This window comes from Protopterus annectens, chromosome 6.part1, assembly GCF_019279795.1.
Source record: "Protopterus annectens isolate FY-2018-M chromosome 6.part1, PAN1.0, whole genome shotgun sequence".
Classification (NCBI taxonomy): domain Eukaryota; kingdom Metazoa; phylum Chordata; order Ceratodontiformes; family Protopteridae; genus Protopterus; species Protopterus annectens.
This window is the reverse complement of record NC_056738.1, coordinates 27,737,669-27,760,029: the sequence shown is the minus strand read 5'-3', so window position 1 is coordinate 27,760,029 and position 22,361 is coordinate 27,737,669. Positions and strand designations below refer to the sequence as shown.

The 22,361-nt window shown below is 39.9% G+C and overlaps 1 protein-coding gene across 2 annotated transcripts in view; it reads left to right on the top strand.

Moving 5' to 3' along the window:
- Positions 1-22,361, top strand: part of GOLGA4 (golgin A4) — a 1,578,103-nt gene that overhangs the window by 886,574 nt on the left and 669,168 nt on the right. The gene's annotated exons all lie outside the window — the stretch shown is intronic.

Here is a 22,361-nt window from a genome sequence, read left to right as displayed (position 1 = left end):
GCTATTAGAATACATTTCCTTACTGAAAATTTCAGATTGGAGCACACTTAAAGAGCTATTCTTTACCAATCTAACATCCAAGTATGCAATTTCACTTACTCCTACAGTGTGAAACAGAAAAAGGCTGGTGGTGGTGCTGTGGTAGCATTGTCTCCTCACAGTAAGACATTGTCCTGTTCGATTCTCAGCTAGAGCGTCTTCTCTGTGGAGACGTGTGAATGGGCATACCTTTGTTGAAGGTTGTGCATCAGGGCTGGCAACTCGGCATGTAAAAATCCACTGCCAATCATTAGCGGACCGGAGTTTCGCTGTGGCGACCCCTAACCAGGAAAAGCCAAAAGACACAACAACATATATATATATATATATATATATATATATATATATATATATATCTATATATATCTATATAATTTATACATATATATATATATATATATATATATATATATATATATATATATATATATATATATATATATATATATATATACATATATATATATGGATTCACTTCATAATCTCGAAATACTGAAATCTCGAATTTCAGTTTTTTGAGACCATGAAATCGAATCTACACAACACCAAAACCGCAAAGCCCCAAACCGCGAAATTCAAAATACCTAAAACACAGCACAAACCAGACAACACATATACTACAACATCCACATCGCAACATAAACAAAACACACATCCACAAACCTACAGCACAAATAAGTAGGGGGCCCCTACTTATATATACTAACTCCGAGATCGCACAAACAGTAAACACACACACACACACACACACACACACATATTACACATATCAGCACACTCACATACACTCAAACTTTCACCCAAAACCCTTACAAAACACTCACTCACCTGAGATAACACCTAAATCCACATACGGCACCACATACAATCCCGGACATTATGTAGAGTAAAGCCATAACTGTAAATTCGAGATATTCGAATTTGCGATTATGCACTTTTGCTGTTTTCAAACTTCGACTTTGTAGTCTCGAGATACTGAAATTCAGCATTTCAGTATATCGAGATTATAAAGTGTTTCCATATATATATATATATATATATATATATATATATATATATGTATGGGTCTACTGCATAACATTGAAATTTCATAATGTTGAATTTCATAACATTGAGACTATAACATTGAAAATTCAAAAGACTGAAAACCCAGAACATTGAAAACTCAGGACATTAAAAGTGTGCTTCATAACACTGAAAACTACATTGCACAAGTAAATGATATCACCTCCACCTACAACAACAGCTAACTAACAGGCACAGTTTCTACTGTGTTTCTTCCCTGCACAACCCAAACTTTTTTCCACTGTAGTGCAATCTTGGAGTTGGTATATTTTATTTATGGGGGTATGTGGGGGTGCAGGGGGGCTTGTCCCCTTGCAGAAACATAGTAGAAAGTGTGTTTGTTTGTTAAGTGTTGTTTTAGGTGAACAGGATGTTATTTACATATGCACTGTAGTTTTCAGTGTTATGAAGCACACTTTCAATGTTCTGAGTTTTCAGTGTTTTGGGATTTACATGTTTTTGTCTCAATGTTATGAATAACGTTATGAGATTTCAATGTTATGAAGTAGACCCATGTATATGTATGTGTGTGTGTGTGTGTGTGTGTGTGTGTGTGTGTGTGTATATGGATCTACTTTGGAAGCTCAAACTTTCAAAACTTCGAACTGCATGTGGTTGAGACCATAACATCTAAGTTTTGAAAGTTTAAAGCTTCAGTTAAAAAAAAATAAAAAATAGGTTTTGGTATATTCTCAAGATGGCTGATTTTTTTGCCCAGTTTTTGGGTGATTATTGTGAATTTGGTTACCAGAGAGGCACGAATATACAGGAACATTTGTCATGCTTTAAAAGATGGAGAGCTAATAAACAGGATTTAGATGGCAGAATGCCAGCGGGGAGTGCCACATGCAGTAATTGTGTTTACGGTGATATATTGCACCAAGTCTTTTACCTCTGTTAACTCTTCCAAAGTGTACTCCATTAGACAACTAATTGCCTGCAGTACAGAATAGGTGGTTTATATGGCCATCTGCCAGTGGAGTGCATTCTATGTTGGCCAAACCTCTAGGGCTTTTAAAAATAGGATTGCTGTACATCTAAGCGATATAAGTTGTCAGCGTCCCAGAAGTGCCCTTTATAAACATAAAATGTCACATCCTTTAAAATACTTTATCTTTATAGGATTACAATGCATTAGGGGCAAGGGTTTCACTAATTCTTATAAACATATGTTGTTAACCATAAAGAGAAAATGTGGATAGTGAATCTTGGGGCTATGTATAAGCCAGGTTTGAATGAACACTGGTAACTAGTTTTTTTTATATTTCCAATATGGTGATGTACTTATGCATATATTAAGAAGTAAGAATTTTTTTATGTATAAATGTATATGCATGCACATGCTTATGAATGTATGTATAAGTATGTTTTTGCATTCAGATACACATGCATGTATATATTAGTATGTATATATGTATACATTTGAATGCACATTTATTTGTGTTTTTAAATTTGTGCATTAATTTGTGAGTTGAAAAACTATTTATTGTATTAATTTTGATGCACATGTACTTGTTGCTCATGTATTTATGCAGGTATGGGTGCATTTAATTATGTATTTTCACTATCTGTTTGGAATTGGTGTAACTCTTGAAATAGTGACATGTCTCTTTAAATGGAGTTTATTTAAATGAACAGGAAATTGCATGCCTTTGCACTGATGACGCTTTTTTTGTGAAACCCGTCTGTGATGGTTATGTTGGTTGGAGGCTGTTTCCACTATTTTAGCTGTCTATTTACAGTTTTTTCGAGATATTCAAGGAATTAAAGTAATTATACTTGAAACTTTGGTTTTGGAGTGCTGGAGTGTATTGATGGCAGATAGAAGAAGGCAAACATGAGTTTGAAAATGTATTCTTTCAGAAAATTGTAAAACTAAATTTTTGTTGATTCTTGTCCAGATTTATTATTACATCCAAAAAAAATCACTTCTCTTAAAATTTACATGAGATCTGAATTTCAAAAATGTTGTAGCATTCAAGTCATTAAATTCCAGCATGTTTTCATTCAGTAAAATAACATCTTGATGAAGGAATGTGTAATAGGCATTAAAAATATTTTTTGTATGTAGATGAAAAAACATATTCTTCTCCCATGACCTCAGAAACAGTGCTTGCATATATGGGTGCACAAGGTACATCCATAGCCACACCCGATTGTTGGGAAAAATATTCACTCTCAAAGTACACAGAGTTATTACTTAACACAGTTTCAAACAGTTCAGTGAAGGTGCTATTGTTTTTGTTATTGTTAGATAAATTGCTTTCTTCATTTAAGTAATCAGTGAAAAAAATCCTGCCTCCCATTTTGTGGGATCACTATAAAAAGGTTAACAAAATGAATAGTTGCCAGCAGCAGTTTGTCACAGTATTTAAGTGTGTTAAAGTTTTGTAGAAGATGGTATTAATCCTTTAAAGTTTTGTCCAGCAGCACATGCTTCAATTTTTAATCCAAAACTACAGCAGTGGATTGATTGTGTTTCGGAATGTATAGTAGCCACAATTAATCTCAAAGGCAAATTTGTTGCATCTTTGTTTTTTTTTTTTTGGGGGGGGGCATATACAGGCAGTATCAATGGTCTCTTGATTGTTAAAAAGTAGTACACACCCTTCAAAGTGTTTCCTTGGATCAGCAAATCATACTAACAGAAGTCTACTTCAGGACAGGCATTGTTGATCTTTTTTTTTGAAACCCTGTCATGGTATGTATCATTGCCTAAAAAGTTCCAGCGTTTTAGAAGTATAACCCATATAATCTATTAAAACTGCCCCACCTCCCTTATCCGGCTTTGTCCGTGTAATGTTCATATTGTACTTAAGTTCCTTTAATGTTTCTCTTTCATCAGCTGTTAAATTCTGTTTATACCACTCTTAACTTATGTACAGCCTTCTGATTTGTTCTTCGCAGTGGGTTTCAAAAACTGGCATTGATGGATACTGTTAGGGTTAAAAACACTTTTTATTTTGCAAACATTCTCTGAGGTATGACATTTCATACCCATGTAGAAGTTTCAAATGAAGTTTATGAATGTCAGGTTTTAGTGCAATCAGTGTGTTATCAACATCATCTTTACTTTTTCTGAACAGCTTAGTGTGACTCCCAAGACATTTCAGTGTGGCTAACTTTCAGAATATTGAAATCATTTTGTTTGAAATTTTGTAGTCTTCTTAATTGTTATGACAGATAAGGTTAAACATTACCCAGCTTCCAGAACTCAGTGATTCTGTTAGCATTTGTAGTGTTCTTCAAATGAAAGCAGTAAACTGTAGCGGGTATATCAGAGTTCCTGTTTTTCTCCAAGTCATCCTGATTTGGTTACGTTTTGCTTAATATTAACCAGAATGCAACACTTTAGGAGATGGTCAGAGTAGGTGAAAGAATTGATTGAGACTGTACTATACTGGAAATAACTGGAAGCAACTGAAATTAGAATGGAATGAAAGTCTTTATTTGTTGATTACCCAAACTCGTACTGAACAGGTGCCAGTCTGTCCTTTATGAGCCAAGTCTTGTGTATTTTTCAGAATGAATTCTCTAAACACTGTAGTTCATTTAGTAAGGCTTTATTAGATGTTCACAATATCCAAATATTGTTTTCATTAACAGTGCTGATAAACAATAACAGTCTATAGAAATGCTGGAATGCTGGTTAATAATAACAATACTGCTAAATATAACCAAAGTTTCTGCACGTATATTCTAATTGTCCTGAATAATGTAAACTGAAACAGTCTTTATTTGACCTGTCTTCTGTACTCAGACTCGATCGAGTGTCTGTTTTGTAGCTTCCTTTTCAAAATGCTGGATTTTTAATCTTTTCTGTATGTTAGGTCGAACTAACTGACTTTCCTATCTTTATCTAAAGTATATTTTAATAATACCAAAACTGTAATGCTTTACATGCTTCCTTAGCCTTGGTTACCTTGGTTTCCAACCCTGGTCTTACATGTTTCTTTATCTAACATTCCATTGCTATGTACATTTTCCCTGAGAAGAAAACAGAAAAAAAAACAGTCTGTAGTACTTCTCTTGAAACTGTTATATCTCATGCTTATCCAGCAAGGTTATTCTTCCCTTCTGCTTAACTGTCTTTTCTAAAATGTATGCATAAATAGAACACATTTCTGACACTACATTTCTAGGCCTATTTTACCTAACTACTTTAAAATGAAAGTCCCTAATCTAACAGTAGGTATTCCCCTGTAATAAGCTTAGCTGAGGCTTCTTTATGCCTTTCAAAAATGCACTTTTTATATACATGTTAGTGAAATATTTATACATACAAGGACTTTACCACATACATTTATTTAAAAACTTTTACATTTTAAAAAATGTGATAATATTGGAGTAGATAGTATTTTAAAATTAATTACATATTTTCTTATTTATTGTTTTAGAAGTCATCTTCTTCTCTTGGCTTTTCCCGTTAGGGGTCGCCACAGCGGATCATCTGTTTCCATTTCTTCCTGTCCTCTGCATCTTGCTCTGTCACACCAACCACCTGCTTGTCCTCTCTCACCACATCCATAAACCTTATCTTAGGCCTTCCTCTTTTCCTATTACCTGGTAGCTTCATCCTTAGCATCTTTTTCCCAATATACTCAGCATCCCTCCTCAGCACATGTCCAAACCAACGTAATCTTGCCTCTCTGGCTTTGTCTCCAAACCTTCCAACCTGGGCTGACCCTTTAATATACTTATTCCTAATCCTGTCCATTCTCGTCACACCCAGTGCAAATCTTAACATCTTTAACTCTGCCACATCCAGCTCATACTCCTGCCTTTTGGCAATGCCACTGTCTCAAACCCATATAAAATAGCTGGTCTCACTACCCTCTTGTAGACCTTCCCTTTCACTCTTACTGGTACTCGTCTGCTGCAAATCACACCTGACACACAACTCCACCCACTCCATCCTGCCTGTACTCTCTTCTTCACCTCTCTTCCACACTCACCATTACTCTGAACTATTGATCTCAAGTGTTTAAACTCATCCACCTTCGCCACCTCTACTCCTTGCATCTTCACCATTCCTCTATCCTCCCTCTCATTCACACACATATTTTCTGTCTTAGTCCTGCTGACCTTCATTCCTCTTCTCTCTAGACCATATCTCCATCTCTCCAGGGTCATCTCCACCTGTTCCGTACTCTCACTACAGATCACAATGTCATCTGCAAACATCATAGTCCACAGGGACTCCTGTCTGATCTCATCTGTCAACCTGTCCATCACCATTGCAAATAAGAAAGGGCTCAGAGCTGATCCTTGATGTAATCCCACCTCCACCTTAAATGCATCCGTCACTCCCACTGCAGACCTCACCACTGTCACACTACCCTCGTACATATTATTGTTTTAGAAGTAAAAACTCAAAGATACACAAACCAACGAAGAAATTAACAAAAAGCGAGCTTTCAAAAGCAGTCCACTCGAAAGAAGTATGAATAACTTTATGATGTTTTTTATTATTGTTAGCACACACTTTCGGAGAGCTCTGTGTCCCTCCTTCCTCAGACACAAAAACAATGCCGTTGTTTTTGTGTCTGAGGAAGGAGGGACACAGAGCTCTCCGAAAGCGTGTGCTAACAATAATAAAAAACATCATAAAGTTATTCATACTTCTTTCGAGTGGACTGCTTTTGAAAGCTCGCTTTTTGTCTGTTTTAGAAGTAAGTTTGATAATTAAAATCAACCTTAGTCATGTGATTTTGAAATTGTAACTTGTTGCATTGTGATTGGTTACAGTGGGGAAGACCCCCGTTCAAGTCATAGCCAGTTATAGAGCAACCTGCATGGGTCACAATGCCCATGAAGCCTACTTGACCAAATTGGAGACAATCTAAATTTTACTCAGCACTCTGGTTTTGAGGGATTTCAGTTATCCCACCATCAACTGGGAAACCTACTCTAGACCCAACTTGGTAGCACAAAAGGTCCTTGACTTTGTTGATTCCAGTGCCCTAGAACAAATTATTCATACCCCGACAAGAGGAACAAACATTCTAGATCTGATCCTGACTAGCATATCAAACAGATGTACTGACGCAACTGACGGACACTCAGTTAAATTTGACCACAAAACAGTCACCTTCAAGGTTTCACTAACACCATAACTCACAAAGGATGGAATAAGCCTAAAAAACTTCACCAAGGTAAACTATACCCTTCTAGGCATAGGTATAAATGCATTCCAAGCCCCACCCAAAGCTGGAAGTGATAACTGCGGTGAAGCTTACACTAAGCCATGTACAATCATTTGCATAAGTGTATAAACTTGGCTGCACCAGAAAGAATCAAAGCTAGAGCCCCAAGTAAAAACAAGCTGAAATGGTGGACATCCAGGATAAACAAACTTTACAGCAAAAGCAAAAAGTTGCTGTTGAAGAAAACAAAGGCAAGGCCCCAACAATGGAAAAGCACCCTCCTCAGCCTCAACAGGCAAATAAGACATCTTGTCAAATCCTTTAAGGGCTCCTTTGAGAGAAACTTAGCAAGTACAGCCAAGGATAACCGTAAGGCCTTTTACAGCTACGTACATAGTCTAAAAGGTAAGACCCAAGCATGTGCAGAACTAGTGACCAACGCTATCACACACACACTGCCCCCACAGAGATAGCAAACTTGCTAGAGGATTGGTTTGGTGAAAATTTTCACACCATTATCCCTTTCTAACTTATCACACACCTTCCCCCATAGTCTCTCTCCTCCACCCTACATATCTGTAGAGCAGGTCCTTAAAGCTTGTCCAAGGCAAAAAACACAGCCTCTGTGCGACCAAAATACATCCTAGGCTGTCTTCTAAACAGGCTAAAACATAAGCTAGCATCACCATTAAGTACCCTTTTCAGTCATAGCCTAACCACAGGCTTTGTTCCTGAGGAATGGAGAACAGCAGCAGTTATTCCCTCACAGAAAGATCACCTAGCAACTGTCACAGGGAATTACAGCTCCATAAGCCTGACCAGGCCATGGAACAAATAGGTAGGAACATACTCTACTAATTGTACAAGTTCCTTATTCCCTCTGTATTCAAAAAGGTGAGCTTCAGAGTCTAAGGTTAAAACTTTTCCAAAACAAACCTTTAGTTCAGTCCCAATTCCCTTAGCTCTACACATCTTTAAAGAGCTTGCTAGCAACATTTAGTTTCTGTAAGCTGAAAAGCTCTAACATAGTGTATTGCCTTGCTTACATTTCCTGGCTCCTGATTGTTTTAATTTTCTTTTCTTTTTGAACTCCCTCCTGCTTCGGTTGCTCTGCAACCAGTTCTAACCACCCAATTTCACACTGATGATTGCTACCCCCACCCTCCCCCAAGCCATTCTAATAGGAGGTTGTATCAGTACCCACTCCTCTGGGAGCCATTTTTAAAATGTAGCAAGGCAAATAGCTTACATCGCCATTATAAACTTACATTTTACTTAATTGTTTTATAAATCTTGTGGTCGTGTTTAACCCCGCTCCTCTCTCCCCACCTTGCCTCCTATTCCCAACGACCCCCAGTACTGTTAAAGTTATACTGTTCTAGCCACTCCCCTTGCTTCTTCCTCCCAACTAGCATCTCACACATCACCAAGTGGTCCTCCCTCTCTACAGCCCAACTTTTCTCCTTCTTTTCCTGACAAATCCTCTTTGAAAACTGTGCCCTATAATGGCCAGGCCCCCTGCTATGCTAGCATCAACAAAAACACTAGTATTTTTCTCTACTCCCCTTGATGCTCATCCTTTATCTCCTCACCGCCTATGAAAACCAGTACCACCACGGATTCCACTACCCAAAATGTCAAACTACTACCCCAGACTTCTCTTGCAAGTTAGCTCACCTAACTATCCCTCACACATCCAAACCCTCATTCCGTTTACCTCATCACCCAATTAAAACCTTAAAATCTAATCCAAGGGACAAGCACTATCTAAGACTTATTCATAAGTTTCTAAAGCTCATAATCAGATTTCAATATAACCTCGTTACAGATGGGAACATCCATCCCAACCCTGGCCCGTCTCCACCTGGTGACAATACTGCCTACACCACCAACTCTATCAATAAACTACCCCTTAACAGTCATGCAAACACTCTCCTGACATTTCACTTGAATATTTGAAGTATAAATAATAAAATCCCCAACCTGCATACCCTCTTAACAGTTCATTCCCCAGACATAATGTGTCTTAAAGAAACCTGGCTTAAACCTACTACTGCCAATAATGACGTATTACCCCCTGGCTACAACATACATCGATTAGACCGAACAGCTAAGAAGGGAGGTGGGATAGCAGTTCTTTACAAAAATAAATTAAGTGTTAATAGAGATCCAGTTCAACCGCCCCCATTTAATAACACAGAAGTCCTCATTACTAAACTGCAAATTAACAATAATAAGACTACATCTGTATCTACATTCCCCCAGGCAATAAAATAAGCACTCTGGAAGATATCCTCCAGTGGTTATCCACTACCTACCCCCAAGAAACCATTCTTTTTTGGTGACTTTAACACCGACTGGTGCACCTGCTCAGCTGAATCCCCTGTTACCCATATAAACCTGTTTGGGTTCACACAAATAATAACCTCTCCCACTAGGATTAGTAAACTCATCAACAGGGAAGGTATTTTAGATTGGGTACTTATCAGTAGCCACCCAAACTTGTATACAGCTGGGACTCTCCCTGATGACCTAAGAGATCATTCACTAACTTATATTATTAAACCATAAGGCAGAAACCCACTACAAGACTATGTACAAAACAATCAGAAATAATAAAAACTTCAATCCTACTAACTTCCTAAACGAACTTAAATCAGTCAACTGGTCAATCCAAAAAAATCTACCAGTAGATGAAGCCGTAACTTTCTTTAACAAAAAATTCATGAACATCCTTGACTCTCATGCTCCTGCATATACTATAAAGACTAAATCTAATACTGCTCCATGGCTCATAAAGGAAACTAAGATAAAAATCAAACTTAGAAATATAGCCTGGACCAAATGGTGAACAACTAAAGCCCTCCTTGACCAAGTGAGATATAGTGAACTTAGAAATAATACAAAAAAACTCATTTTGCTAGACAAACAAAACTATTACCAGAACGTCCAGTTTAAACACCAAAACAATCCCCAAAAGTTTTTGGCAGGTATTAACTGACTTCTTCATCCAGGACAATCTACCATCCCAACCCCATCAAACTCCACCCATAAATCCCCAGAAACTGTTGCCACTGCCTTTAATAACCTTTTCACTGAAACTATTCATTCCTTAACTAACCAACTTAATCCCACCCACTTTAACTCTCCCACTAACACACCCACTTCTTATCCCCCCTTTAAATTCCAACCTGTTTCTACCACTTTTATCCGATCCCTTATCAAAAAACTAAAACCAACCACCCTTTCTGCTGACCTCCTTCCTGCAGAGTACCTACAAAAAGCTGCTGACGCCATAGCATTCCCCATCTCTATCCTAATCAGTAGAAAACTAACGGATGGAACTATCCCCTCAGTCTGGAAAATATCCCAAGTTATCCCACTCCAGAAAGATGGTAGTTCAACAGAACTGTCCAACTACAGACCCATTGCCATTGTCTCACCCCTAGCCAGATTAATGGAGAAGTGCATTCATAAGCAACGTATGGGAATATCTCATTCAGAATGGTCTGCTTGCAACTCTCGGCATGGCTTTAGGCCACATCACAGCACCACCTCTGCCCTCCTTTCTTTTACAAGTACCATATTCCAAAATAGGAACAACAGCAGGCTATCTTCAGCCCTATTTCTAGACCTGTCGAAGGCCTTTGATATGGTCAGCCACAAATTTACTCATCCATTCCCTAAAATCCATCTCCCTAGATAACCATGCTATTCAGTGGTTCCTATCCTATCTGAATGGCAGACAACAGGCTATGTTATGGCAGGGCAAATTGTCCTCCCTGCTACCTCTCACCCTTGGTGTACCTCAGGGCTCTATTCTAGATCCTCTACTCTTTTCTGTCTTCATCAACAATCGTATACTGCCATCCCTGATGCAACCTGCATTCAATATGCAGACAATTCTACCTTGATCTGTATGGCCTTCTCCCCTTTTTACCTTGCAAACCTTAATACAAAACACATTTAACACGTTGAATATTGGCTCTAATCACTGTCTGTTGTTAAATCCCAACAACTGTAAACTGCTCCTCTTTACCCCTACCAGCAGATCCACCCCATTTTCCTACTCAATAACATCCAACAGTGGTACCTCTATCTCTCCAGATGACCAAACTAAGCTTTTAAGAGTAATAGCGGACAATAATCTCAAATTTGATCTGCATATCAATAAAGCTATGAAAACCATTAATAAGAAGCTTTGCTTATTATATAGAAGCAAACCCTTTCTAACTCCGTTAGCTAGGACTGCAATCGCCCACTCACACTTACTCTCTACCCTTCTGTATGCCTCCCCCATACTCCCCAATTTGAGCAAAATTGAACTTAGTAAGTTGTCTCACTCTTACAACCATATTGCCAGATTTACCATAGGCTCATCTTATAGGACATATCACTGTCAAAACCTCAGTCTTCTCATTGGATAGAACTGCCTAGCCTACTTCTGTTCATTAATCTTATAGTAGCACACAAAATTCTGTTCCACCCTGAAAATACTCCGGCACTCAAAAATATCATAAAGCCATACAGTAATTCAAGGCAACTACAATCATCCAATAAACTTTTGTTCCAAACCCACAAAGCCATTAACTCAGCTGGTGACTCCCTGTTTGCCAACGTCGTTGGTAAAGCTTGGAATTTACTTCCATCTAACCTCACCTTCGAACCTTCTTTAAGTCTCTTCAAAAAAGGCCTCAAACAGTATTTTAAAGAGCACTGGCTTTGTCCCTGTATTAACCCTGATTAATCACTACTTATTTAATGCCTTATTTAAATTAATATTGTAAACATCTCTTGCTCATAATCGCTTGCTGCAATCTGTTGTTTTTGAATACTATTACACACTGTGTATATTATGCGTACCTACTAGAAGGCATTGTAAATATGTTTGACTCATATCTGTTATATTCTATTTGTGTTATCTGAAGCTTTTCTCCCCAGGCCTCTGCTGAAAATGGACATATAGCCAGTTGAACTATCCTGGTCAACAAATGTAAAATAAATAAGTAAATTATGGACCTCATAAATAAAGTCATAGGTGACCTTCAAACCCTGGATCCTACCCAATTCGGCTTCAAGAGCATATCCAAATTTGACCAGGGCCATTGATGAGGGCAAATCTGTGCACACAGCATTACCTCACTTGACAAAGGCTTTCAACACAATCCCACATTCAGGCATTACCGATAAACTTAGCAAACAATGTAAACCCCTTCATTGAAAGATGGGTTGCCAACTGGCTCACAAACCAAACACACACTATCAAAGTTGGTGACTGCACATCAGCCAGCAGACCTGTTGCCAGCAGGGTGCCACAGGAGTGAATGCTAGGTCCCCTACTGTTTGGTATATACTTCTCAGAAGTTCAGGAAAAAACTATGGGATTGTGGCTGTCCAAGTTTGCAGATAACTGCTAACTAGGTGCATTCATTGAATCCTCAAGTAATGCCAGTGTACTCCAGTAGGGTCTCGCACATTTCAATTACTGGAGTATTAGTCATTGTCTCAAACTGATTGCAAACATATGCACATCAATCATTCCCATCAGCACAAACAATGTCCCTTCACACTGTCAAATCAACAACATACTGTATCTGGTCCTCACTAATACGGCAGACTGTTGCACACCCCCTACTGTAATGCCTTCCCTGGTAAGATCAGACCACAAAATGGTCTCCTTTGAAGTAAAAATAAAACCTGGACACGCAGCTAAACTAGGAATATTCAGTAACTATTCTAAGGCTAACCTTTTCCTATTAACTGAGAACCTGGCAAAATTTCAAGCCCTCATAAACCCTGAGAACACTGCTGCCTATGCAGAACTGTTTACAGAAACCCTGTACAAGCATGTAAATAACAGAACTAACTCAAAAAACAAGCCACATTGAAGGAATCACAAAATCAGTAGGCTGTATAACAGGAGGAAGAAAATCATGGCAAAAATTAGGAGGTGCAGCACCCAGCAGGATAAAAACGCTTTTATCAAATTAAACAAACAACTCAGAGGACAAATAAAGTCTACCAAAGCCAAATTTGAGGTAAGTTTGGCCTCCCAGGCCAAGGATAACCACAAAGCATTCTTTAGCTATGTCCGCAACCTCAAAGGCAATACACAGTTGTGTGCAGAGCTCATTGTAAATGTAGCCACCTGTACTGAGTCAGAAGATATAGCAAACCTCCTGGATGAAGAATTCAGCTTCACCTTTACCCCCCCTCAACCTTACCTCAGGAAATATCGCATATAACTCCCCTTACTATCATTAGGGAACAGGTACTTAATGCTCTCTCTAACACCAAGAACACTGCATCAGTGGGTCCAGACACTATCCCAGGATGCCTTCTAAATAGCACGAAACAGAAATTATCTGGGCTTCTGGAATTGCTGTTTAACTGTAGCCTGCAAACAGACTTTGTGTCTCATTAATTGGAGAAAGGCAACAGTCATCCCTCTGCACAGAGGTGAGTCATTTACAGACCCTGGAAAATACAAACCCATAAGTCTCACTAGTCTTATATGTAAAGCCATGGAAAGAATTATCATGGAGATGATCAATAGAGAGGTAGTAAACTTCCAAACACTGGACCCAACCCAGTTTGGTTTCGTCAAGGGCAAATCATGCCTACTTATCCTGGTGGATTTCTTTGAGAAGGTCACCAAAGCAGTGGATGAGGGCAGAATCGTTCACACTGCCTACCTTGACCAGGTCAAATCATTTCACACAATACTTCACTTGAGCATTGTTGACAAACTCAAGAGGTGGGGTACAAACCCGTATGTCACCCAATGGTTAGCCAGATGGCTCACAGATAGGACCCAGGAAGTTAGAATTAGGGAGTCCACCTTTTCAAAGAGACCAATTACAAGTGGATTCCCTCAGGGATCAGTCCTTGGACCGCTCCTTTTTGGCATTTACTTCTCAGAAGTTAAGACCAATGTCAGTGGTCTCTGATTGACTAAATTTACAGGCTGAAGCAACTGTCTGCATACAAGAACTCGGAGAGCGGAACCCCATACAAACTAGTAGAAGTCACTGCTAGTTCTACTTTTATCAACAGACTGTGAGCAGTTCACTTAAACACATTCAAAGGTCCAACAAAAAAAAAAAAACCTGAAGCAACTGCCTGCATACAAGAACTCGGAGAGCGGAAAACTGTACAAACAAGTACAAGCCACTGCTAGTTCTACTTTTATCAACAGACTGTGAGCAGTTCACTTAAACACATTCAAAGGTCCATAAAAAAAAAACTGAAGCAGCTGCCTGCATGCAAGAACTCAGAGTGGAACCCCGTACAAACCAGTAAAAGCCACTGCAAGTTCTACTTTTATCAACAGACTGTGAGCAGTGTAGGTCTATTATAATCTTCTCTCTTTGATACTCCTACTGATTCTTCTGATTCGCACACTACTTGCCCCCCCTTTTCCTCCCATTTACTGTAACAAATATATACAGTTTTCCAAAGCTTTGCATTTATTTAATATTCTTATATCTTATTTGTCTTGTATATCACATTTATTTTATATTCTTATATTTTATTCTTTCATTTATTGTTACATATATATACAGTTTCCCAAAGCTTTGCATTTATTTTATATTCTGCTTCCTTGATGCTCTACTAAGTCTGCTTTTGAATTCACACAGTTAAACAGACCCCTTTAGGTACTGACCTGGGCTAGCTGGTTGATTGTTTTTCTCTTCTCACAGCTTTCTCCAAGTCCTGGTCCACAGCCTCCACCCTTTTCTTGTTCTCTTAACATAATTCTAGTATAAGTTTCCTAGCCCTGTTAAACCTGTTTTCTCACAGCTTTCTCCAAGCCCTGGCTCTTAGCCCCCCCCACCCCGCTTCTCTTGGTCTCCTAACATAATCTTATTGTTAACTTCCCAGCCCTGTCAATCCTGTCTATTCCCTCTCTCTTCCTCTTAAGAGTTTACTTATTCCTACCCTGAGCTGCGGCACCATATTTAAATACTAAAACCCTCTGCCTGATTACTCTTTAAATACTAAAAACCTCTGCCTGACTACACTCTGTTTCTGCCTGTCCCACAGGCATCCCCCAGTAGTGTGCACAACTGTAAGTGCCATTTGTACTTATGATTGTACGTACATATTGAATCAAAAAAACCTAATGTAGAAAGGCACCGTCTTTTGACTTACCGTTTCTGCCCTTCCTTCATTGGAATACCCCGATTACCAGATTCCTTTCTTTTTTAATTAGTAATCTATTGAGTCATAATTTACTGCATGTCCCTTTCTAAAACCACTGGCATAACTACATTATTTCCTTACTTCCCAGTGAACTGCAGCTCCCCATTGGTGCATAAATAACAAAAACAAACAGAATGGTAACATTCAAACCAAAATGATAGGCTGCCCTATTTCTGTAGTTGCTAACCTTCTCACTGATTGTTTTCTGTTTGGTGACTGCTGCTCCTCCAGGAAGGTCTGTCCCACGGGCATCCCTCAGTAGTATGCACAACTGATTGTACTTGCATATTGAATCAGAAAACCTGATGTAGAAAGGTACCATCTTTTGACTTAGCTTTTCTGCCCTTGCTTCATTGGAATCCCCAGTAGTATACTCGCTTATACCATATTCCATTATTTTTTTAATTAGTACTCTAGTGAGTCATAATTTACTGCATGTCCCTTTCTAAAACCCCTGGCATAACTACATTATTTTCCTACTTCTCAGTGAACTGCAGCTCCCCATTGGTGCATAAATAATAATAAAAAACAGAAAGTTAACATTCAAACCAAAATGATAGACTCCCCTATTTCTGTAGTTGCTAAACTTCTCACTGATTGTTTTCTGTTTGGTGACTGCTGCTGCCCCAAGAAGGTGTAACCAGCCCCGTTCGCCCTTCAGGCTCACTCCGCTCCCCTACCCTGTCCTCAAATTCCACCCGCCCCCACTACCTGTACTTTTATACATCCCCTGACTCCTCCCCACCCAACACCTCTCCAGTCACATTACATCTAGGCCAAACCACACCCACCTATAGATCTACATCACCCCAAACATCCACCCCTCCTGCAGTGCTCTACATAACATCTCTCCCTATAACCCCATTTGCCCTACTAATCTCTCTCTCTCTTCTCTATCTCACACTTTTTCCCAACCCTTGTCATAACTCTCACACACACTCCACTGCATCTTCCCATCAACCTCCCTTCACATCCTACTCATCCATCTCACATGAACTCTTTACCTCTAACCCAATCTATGTTTTCAACCCAAAACAAAGTTCAAAGAGAATAAAGGCGAAAACTGCGCCATGGCTTTCTAAAGAGTCTAAACTCAAAATTACCATTAGAAACAAAGCATGGGCTTTTGTGGCATTCTTCTAAAGACCCCCCCCCCCAAGATCACATTAAATACAGGCAATCCAGGAACAAAACTAAAAAATCCATTTTACAAGACAAAAAACAATGCTACAGTAATTTACAGACAGTAAATCAAAATAACCCTCAAGATTTGAGCAGGTTTAAATAATCTACTACATCCTGGACAAACTTCAACCCCAGTCCCTGCTGCTACTATTGATAAAACCCCTGAAGATGTTTGACAGTTTTAACCGATTCATTACTGAGACAATTCAAGCCCTAGCTAGCCAACTACCTCCTAGCTCCCCTGGTCCTGAAAGTAGCACCCCTAAAAACCTACTCTCGTTCAGCTTTCAGACAGTCACCACTTCACTTATCCATACCTTGATCAAAAAATTAAAACCCACTACACTTTCTGCTCATCAACTCCCTGCTGAGTACCTACAAAAATCAGCTGATGCTATTGCTTACCCAGTCTCAATACTAATCAATCGAACCATAGTAGAAGCTAAAATTCCCACCATCTGGAAAATATCCTATGTAATCCCACTTCACAAAGGAGGCAGCTCTACTGAATTCTCCAATTTTAGGCCAATAGCTATACTCTCTTCACTTGCAAAGATTATGGAAAAATATATTCATAGACAACTCATGCACCACCTAATCCAGGATCACCTTATGGCAGGCACTCAGCATGGCTTCCGTCCTCATCACAGCACTACTTCAGCCCTCCTAGCCTTTACCAACACCATAAACCATAATCGCAACAATAATTATATATCCTCAGCCCTCTTCTTGGATCTTTCCAAGGCATTCGATATGGTTAATCACCAACTTTTAATTCACACCCTGCAAACATTCTGTCTAGATACTAGAGCCCTTCAATGGGTTCAATCCTACATGAATGGTCGACTGCAGGCTGTCCTCTGGCAGAACAAACTCTCTAACCTTCTACCTAACACCCTTGGAGTACCACAAGACTCTATACTAGGGCCCTTGCTGTTCTCCATCTTCATTAACGACCTTTATACTGTCATCCCAAAAGTCAGCTGTATCCAATATGCTGATGACTACTCTGATTTGCTCGGCCACATCTCCAATAGAGTTATGGTCAGCTACCCAGACCACCTTTAATACAATAGAAAACTGGCTTTCTGAACGTCGTCTGATCCTAAAAACTAAAATGCTGTTATTTTCACCAACACGTAGGTCTACCGCTTTAACTTTTACCATAAATATAAATGATGGCACAATAATCTCCCCTGACCCCTCTACAAAACTATTAGGTGTCATCATAGATAATAATCTAAAATTCGACCTACATGTTAACCAAATTATCAAAACCATCAATAAAAAACTAGGGTCACTTTACAGAATAAAAACCTTCCTAACCCCTCCAGCTAAAATTGCCATAGCTCGCTCTCACCTTCTTTCAACCTTTCTGTATGCATCCCCTCTGCTCTCAAATTTAAACAAGACTGTCCTTAACAAACTCTCAATTTGCTACAACCACATTGCCAGGTTTGCCACTGGGCTGCCATTTAGGACACATCATTGCATCAATTTAAGCCAGCTTGGGTGGCTTGAATTACCCCAGCCTAATCCAGTATTAACCAACTGATTATGGCCTATAAAATCCTCTATAATCCGGACAATACTCATGCACTTAAAAATATTATCTCTCCCTATAACAATCCTGGACTGCTTCGATCCGCTAACAAACTACTAATTCAGACTAGCAAAATTAATAGCACGTCTGGTGACTCTCTCTTTGCAAACTCTGTAAGTAGATCCTGGAACTTTTCTTCCAGCTGATATTACCTTACTTTCCACCTTAGGTCAATTTAATAGACTCAAACAACATTTGTCACTTAACTGGCTATGTCACTGTATCAAGCCTGGCTAACTCTCTCTAGAATGTGTAAAAACTTGTTAACCAGTTTACTGTGTAATTTAATTTAATCCTGATTTTTGCTCGGGATTAACTCTAACCTGTGGAACTTGTTTAACTTGCTTACTTATGTAATCTCTATAAATAGTCTGTTTGTAATATGTAATGCTGGTTTTGTGCAATGCTGTATCTGCTTACCCTTGGAGCTTTTCTTCCCGGGCCTCCACTGAAAATGGACATGCATTCAGTCGGACTATCCCGGTCAACAAATGTAAAATAAAATAAAAAATAAAAAAATGCTCCCAACCCACCCCTCCTACTCCCCTCTTAAATTTGGTACCACAAAATCATTATTCTCACACAACCCAAGCTACCTTTGCCCAACACACTGCCTCACTCTTCTACTCACGACATCTCTCTCTCACTAGCTAGCGACATCCACCTCAACCCCGGACCCATCTCTAACGTCATTCTCACCAAACCCTGCACTCAACCCACAAACTCGAAGTCCATTTGCCTTGCAACACTTAATGCACAAAGCCTAAAAAACAAAATCAATCCCTAACCTCCATGCCTGGCTCTCCCATAACCACCCTGACATTACCGCCGTTTCTGAAACCTGGCTGAAAACCTATATGAAAGATAACAAAATCCTACCACCAGGTTTCCAAATCATTTGCAATGACAGAGCTCACAAAAAAGGAGGTGGAGTAGCATTAATCCACCCCACCTCCCATACCGTAACTCCCTACTCCAATAAAATACCAACCTTTACCAACGCTGAAATTATAATAGATTTTACTAAAAATAAACACCCACAAGTCCATAAGTCTTATAAGATCCTCCAAAGCTAACTACGAAAACAAAATTGCCACTAATTCTAAGGACAACCACAAAGCATTTTATAGCTATGTCAAGAATCTCAATGGCAACATCCAGATCTGCTCTAAGTTAAAGCACAACGGCCCGAAAATTACAGAACCAACTGATATTGCCAACATCCTGGCAGATAGGTTCAGTGCTAACTTTACCCCACCACCCCCTTCAAGGGCCCATATCTATACAGGAAGAATGCAGAGTCCCTGTAATCACAACTATGCAGGTAAAAGCTGCACTCTCTTAAGCCAAAAACACAGCATCCATGGGACCGGACAACATCCCAGGCTGCGTTTTAAACGAACTTCAGAATGAAATGGCTCCCCACTTAAGCACCATGTTCAATAATAGCCTCGCATCAGGCTTTGTGCTCACTGAATGGCGCACAACAACAGTTTTCCCACTCCACAAAGGGGGAGCCACCACTGATCCTGGGAACTATTGACATATTAGCCTGATGAGCCTGGTCTGCAAGGCCATGGAACGTATCATCATGGAACTCATAAACAAAGACATTGGTTACCTCCAAACTCTGGATCCCACCCAGTTCGGGTTTGTGAAAGGCAGATCATGCCTCCTGAATCTGATCGACTTTGAGGCAGTCACCAAAGCCATAGATGAGGGTAAGGTGGTTCACACAGCCTATCTTGACCTCGCCAAGCATTTCAACACCATCCCCCATTCTGGAATTATAGCTAAACTCACTAAACTAGGTATAAATCCCTACATCACAAGATGGGTTGCCAACTGGCTCACTGACAGAACCCATACTGTAAAAGTTGCAGACTCCAAATCTGACCTCAAACCCCATGACAAGTGGAGTACCACAGAGTTCATTCTTGGGACCTCTCCTGTTTGGTATCCACTTCCCTGAAGTACAGGCTAACACAGAAGGCCTCTGTCTAACGAAGTTCGCAGATGACTGTAAACTAGCAGCCATAGTCAAGTCCCCAAATGATGTGGACATCCTACAGAAGGGCCTCGCTGAGACAGATGCCTGGTGTCAGAGCCATGGCCTCAAGCTCAATGCCAAAAAGTGCAGTGTCATCCCCTTTGGTAGAAACTCTGTACCCATGAAGTACCACATAGGCAGCAATCTACTTAGCACTGAATGTGTGATAAGAGAACTTGGGACCCAGGTGGACAGTAGTCTCTCCTTTGATAGTCACATTGCCACAGTAGTCAGGAAGTCCATCGACGTGGCACACCACATCATAAAAGGGTTCTCATCCAGGAAAAAAGAGGTCATTGTTCCCCTCTACTCAACACTCATTAGACCCATTATAGAGTACAACGCCCCTTTTGGAATGTACCTCACAAGACATCTGCAGCAGCTGGAAAGGCCACAGAAGTACCTCACAAAGAGGATTACTAGCCTCAAACAAATGGCCTACACTGACCGCCTCAAAAAACTCCAGCTTTACTTTGTATCACCTACTCCGAGTTGATCTCTGCCTAACATATAAAGCTATGTCAAACCCAGAGCTGTTGGACATGCTAAACCTAAAGAAATCCCAATCCCTCCGAGCTACACACTCTAGGGACCTAAACCTTGTCACCACAATAAACAGGACATGCTGGAGAGATAGATTCCTGTCCCGGAGACTTCCCATATTCTGGAACAAGCTACCCATCTATGTCAAGCAAAGTTCTTCATTAGCACTCTTCAAGAAAAATCCTGATGAGTGGATGGGGAATAGGAAATACACATCGGGGATCACTTCTGTGTCTCTGCTCGACAGTGACACAGGAAAATAACTTTCTTGGGTGGCGTAAGCCAGGGTACCTTGTTGGCTAGGCTTACGTAGGCCCTTGGGCCGATAGCCTAGTACTTACGTATGAACCTATATGTATCATTACCCTCTATATTCCCCCTGGTGATAATATCAAAAATCTTGAAAACATCCTGTCTTGGTTCTTCTCCAATATAAAAAATGAAATCTATACACTCGGTGATACCAACATCAACTGGAATACTACTAACTTTGAAGCCCCATCCCACACAATCAACCTGTACAACTTCGCCCAACTAATACAATCGCCAACCAGACCAAATAAAGATGGTGTCTCTGGTATCACCATTGACTGGATCCTAACAACTCACCCAAACCTCATCACCAAAGCAGGAACATTACCTTTTCCTCATAGCGATCACCTACCGGCCTTCGCCGACCGTCTCCCATCTCCACTGCATAAACAACACCACTACATCCAAACCCGCAACCTCTCTTCTTTCAGTCCTCTAACTTTCTCCGAATGCTTAAAGCATACTGACCGGTCCCCTCTAAAAAACATTCTTCTAGATGATGCCATTTCCTTCTTTAACCACTCATTCCTAACCCTTCTCAATTAGCAAGCCCCCCCTCGAACCAAACGCATCAAAACCAATCCCTGCCCATAGTTATCAAAAGATATTAAACTAGCCTTGCACTAAAGAGACAAAAAGTGGAAATAATATCAAAAACATAAAAACCCTAACACTGTCCTAGAGTATAAGCAACTACGAACCTCCGCAAAGAAACTAATAATTAAAGACCACATAGCACACTACTCCAAACTCCAGTCCTTGCACTCAACAAATCCCAAAATGTTCTGGGACTCCATCTCATCCATGCTGCATCCTGGCAACAGAGAAAACCCCTGCCCAGACCCCAACCTTGAAACAGCCAGCCAGTTCTACTCATTTTTCATAGACTGCATAGCTAAACTATCAGCCTCCTTCCCGCCCCCTCCTGCACCACTACCCCCTCCTGCCCCAACCATCACCCCAATCATCAACCTTCCTCCACATCACTCTGCCTCAAGCCCATCCCCACAAGCACTATAAAAAGACTTCTTAAACTCAAACCCTGTTGCAGTGCACCCGACAACCTTCCATCCACCTTCTTCAAACAATCTGCAGACAGCATTGCCTATCCCATCTCTATTCTTAAAAATAGATACATACAAGAATCATATTTCCCTTCTATCTGGCGCTATGCTTACATCATCCCCCTCCACAAAGGTGGCAGAAATACTGA